The sequence below is a fragment of the Tursiops truncatus genome, chromosome 1 (assembly GCF_011762595.2).
Source record: "Tursiops truncatus isolate mTurTru1 chromosome 1, mTurTru1.mat.Y, whole genome shotgun sequence".
Classification (NCBI taxonomy): domain Eukaryota; kingdom Metazoa; phylum Chordata; class Mammalia; order Artiodactyla; family Delphinidae; genus Tursiops; species Tursiops truncatus.
Genome location: NC_047034.1, coordinates 140,229,596 through 140,234,312, shown reverse-complemented (window position 1 = coordinate 140,234,312; position 4,717 = coordinate 140,229,596). Strand labels below are relative to the sequence as shown.

The window sequence follows — 4,717 nt, the reverse complement described above, 5'->3', positions numbered from 1 at the left end:
AGTATCAACAGAGTAAAAAGGCAACCCACAGAATGGGAGAAAATGTTTGCAAATCATATATCTGATAAGGAATTAATATCTACAATATAGAGAGAACTAAAACTCAACAACAAAAAACCAAACAACCTGATTCAAAAACAGGCAAAGGACCTGAATACACATTTCTCTGAAGAAGACATACAAATGACCGGTATGCACATGAAAAGATGTTCAACATTGCCAATCATTAGGGAAATGCAAATCAAACCTATAACGAGATACCATTGTATCTCACACCCATTAAGATGGCTACTATCATAAAACAAAAAACAAAAAAACTAGAAAATAACAAGTGTTGGTGAGTATGTAGAGATATTAGAACCCTGTGCACTGATGGTTGGAATGTAAAAAGATATACCTGCTGTGGAAAACAGTATAGTGGTTCCTCAAAAAATTAAAAATAGAATTACCATATAGGAACTTCCCTGGTAGTGCAGTGGTTAAGACTCCGCCTGCCAATGCAGGAGACATGGGTTCAAGCCCTGGTCTGGGAAGATCCCACATGCCATGGAGCAACTAAGCCCATGTGCCACAACTACTGAGGCTGTGCTCTAGAGCCCGCGAGCCACAACTACTGAGCCCGTGTGCCACAGCTACTAAAGCCTGCGTGCCTAGAGCCCATGCTCCACAACAAGAGAAGCCACTGCAATGAGAAGCCCGCACTTTGCAACAAAGAGTAGCTCCCACTTGCCACAACTAGAGAAAGCCCACATGCAGCAACGAGGAACCAATGCAGCCAAAAATAAATAAATAAATTAAAAAAAAAAAAAGACTCCATGCTCGCAATGCAGGGGGCCCAGGTTCAATCCCTGGTCAGGGAACTAGATCCCACATGCATGCCGCAACTATGGAGCTGACAAGCTGCAACTAGGGAGCCCACCTTCCACAACTAAGACCAGCACAACCAAAAAAAAAAATTCTAGAAACACTGACTCCTTCTTTTAAAACAAACAAACAAAAAGAATTACCATATAATTCAGCAATTACACTTCGGGACATATACTCCAAAGACTTGAAAATTGGGTACCAAAGAGGTATTTTACACCCATATTCATAGCAGCATTATTCACAATAGCTAAACAGTGAAAGCAATCCAAGTATTCATTGACAGATGAATGGATAAGCAAATGTGGTATATACATGTAATGGAATATTATTCAGCCTTAAAAAGAAAGGAAATGCATACCTAGGAATAAACCTACCTAAAGAGGAAAAGACATATACTCAGAAAACTATAAAACACTGATGAAAGAAATCAAAGATGACATAAACAGATGGAGAAATATACCATGTTCTTGGATTGGAAGAATCAATATTGAGACAATGACTATACTATGCAAAGCAATCTACAGATTTAATGCAATCCCTATCAAATTACCAATGGCATTCTTCACAGAATTAGAACAAAAAATTTAACAATTTGTATGGAAACACCAACAAAGCCAAACACCCAAACAGCCAAAGCAATCTTGAGAAAGAAAAACGGAGCTGGAGGAATCAACCTCCCTGACTTCAAACTATACTACAAAGCTACAGTAATCAAAACAGTATGGTACTGGCACAAAACCAGAAATATAGATTAATGGTACAGGATAGAAAGCCCAGAGATAAACCCACACACATACGATCACCTAATTTATGACAAAGGAGGCAAGAATATACAATGGAGAAAAGACTGCCTCTTCAATAAGTGGTGCTGGGAAAACTGGATAGCCACATGTAAAAGAATGAAATTAGAACATTTCCTAACACCATACACAAAAATAAACTCAAAATGGATTAAAGACCTAAATGTAAGACCAGACACTATAAAACTCTTAGAGGAAAAAGTAGGAAAAACACTCTTTGACATAAACCACAGCAAGATCTTTTTTGACCGACCTCCTAGAGTAATGAAAATAAAAACAAAAATAAATAAATGGGACCTAATTAAACTTAAAAGCTTTTGCACAGCAAAGGAAACCATAAACAAGATGAAAAGACAACCCTCAGAATGAGAGAAAATATTTGCAAACTAAGCAACAGACAAAGGATTAATCTCCAAAATATACAAACAGCTCACGCAGCTCAATATCAAAAAAACAACCCAATCCAAAAATGGGCAGAAGACCTAAATAGACATTTCACCAAAGAAGACATACGGAGAAGCCAGTAGGAGCCTGTGATGTCGTGCCGTTGTCTGAAGATTCTTCAATCACTATGTCAAGTGACACAGATGTTTCTCTTTCTTCATATGATGAAGATCAGGGATCTAAACTTATCCTAAAAGCTAAAGAGGCACCATTTGTCCCCATTGGAATGGCAGGTTTTGCAGCAATCTTTGCATATGGATTATATAAATTGAAGAGCAGGGGCAATACTAAAATGTCTGTTCACTTGATCCACATGCGCATGGCAGCCCAAGGCTTTGTTGTGGGAGCAATGACTCTTGGTATGGGCTATTCCATGTATCAAGAATTCTGGGCAGAACCTAAACCTTAGAAGAGGAGATGCTGTCTTGGTCTTGGTGGTGCTTGCTTTAGTTAGACATCTCATATTGGGGTTATATGTTTATGTTGAAAATAAATTCTATGGGTCGGACAATAACATGATAATATGAATATTGGCTTCCTTTCTTGCAGGCTTGATTTGCCTAGTGACTAGTTCAATAGCTAGGTCATTCAGGGGAGTCAGATTAGCACAAAAACATGTCACTTTTAAATGCACTTGATAGTGGTACAGTGTCCACCTTCTTAAACTCTTCTGATAAAATTAGTTGTAAAGAGGACAACATGTCAAACCTGAAAATGCTCCCAGTTGCTGCAGAATATCATATGCTTTTGATGTAATGTAGGAATCCTATTTACCCCAGTTAATTTAACTCTTTCTGACTGCCTTGTGGACTGAGTACTGTTTTTAAGGTCTGGTTGGCTCTTGAAGAACACTTTCAGAACAGTGCATGGAATACAACATTATAAACCTCCCAGCAACTATGTGTGTGTTTTTAAATCAAAACTAAAGAGCTGGTAACAGTTGTTTTGAAGTAGTATCTGTTTCAGAGTCATAGTTGTAAACATGAGAATAACTTAACTGTAGATCCCCGTTTAGCTGTTTTGTAATTGCAGAATTATAGTTTGTTGCTGTTATCTTAGAATAATTTTTAAATGGCATTTTGAAATAGAAGTGTGTATTTTAAGTGCTAATGCAAAGGTAAATGAAAAATACTTTTTAAATGTGTGCAGTCTGTTTATTTTCTCTGAAAGAATCATAAATGTTAAACTAAATAAATTGCCTGTAATGGAAGTGATTTATGAGCAAGCTGGTTTGGTCAGACATTATACAAACTTTGGTATACTACAGAATGCTTTGTTGTACTTGTGAGATTCTCTTGTCTAACCTGAATTTACATTCCATGGTGATAACATGGTAAATGTAGTGTTATTAAAGTAAGTGAACACACACACACACAAAAAAAGAAGACATACAGATGGCCAAGAGGCACATGAAAAGATGCTTGGCATCACTAATTATTAGAGAAATGCAAATCACAACTACAATGAGGTATCACCTCACACCAGTCAGAATGGCCGTCATCAAAAAATCTAGAAACAATAAATGCTGGAGAAGGTGTGGAGAAAAGGGAACCCTCTCACACTGTTGGTGGGAATGTAAATTGATACACCGACTGTGGAGAACAGTATGGCGGTTCCTTAAAAAACTAAAAATAGAACTACCATATGACCCAGCCATCCTACTACTGGGCATATACCCTGAGAAAACCATAATTCAAAGAGTCATGTACCCCAATGTTCACTGCAGCACTATTTACAATAGCCAGGACATGGAAACAACCTAAATGTCCATCGACAGATGAATGGATAATTACTCAGCCATAAAAAGGAATGAAATTGGGCCATTTGTAGAGATTTAAATGGACCTAGAGTCTGTCATACAGAGTGAAATAAGCCAGAAAGAGAAAAACAAATATCATATATTAAGGCGTATATGTGGAATCTAGAAAAATGGTACAGATGAACCTATTTGCAGGGCAAGAATAGAGGCATAGACGTAGAGAACGTACATGTGAACATGGGGGGGAAGGGAAGGGTGGGACAAATTGGGAGATTAGGATTGTCATATATACACTACCATGCATGAAATATATAGCTAGCGGGAACATCCTATAAGGCACAGGAAGTTCAGCTCGGTGCTCTATGATGACCTAGATGGGTGGGATGGTGGGAGGGGGGACAGGAGGTCCAAGAGGGAGGGGATATATGTATACATATAGCTGATTCACTTCATTGTAGAGCAGAAACTAACACAATATTGTACTCCAATATTGTACTTTTAAATTATACTCCAATTTAAAAAAAAAAAAGGGAAATTCTACATATGCTACAACATGTATGAACCTTAATGACACTGTGCTAAATGAAATAAGCCAGTCACAAAAAGACAAATACTGTGTGATTCTACTTACATAACGTACTTAGAATAGACAAAATCGTAGAAAGTAGAATGGTGGTTGCCAGGGACTGGGGAGAGGGGAGAATGAGGAATTACTGTTTAATAAGTATAGCGTTTAAATTTTGCAGATGAAAGAAGTTCTGGAGATGAATGGTGGTGATGGTTGCACAATATGAATATATTTAATGCTACTGAACTGTACACTTAAAAATGGTAAAGATAGGGCTTC

General features: G+C 37.6%; 1 pseudogene; it reads left to right on the top strand.

Moving 5' to 3' along the window:
- Positions 1–2,238: 2,238 nt before the first annotated feature.
- Positions 2,239–2,561, top strand: LOC117311564 (HIG1 domain family member 1A, mitochondrial pseudogene; annotated as a pseudogene).
- The last annotated feature ends 2,156 nt before the right edge of the window (positions 2,562–4,717 follow it).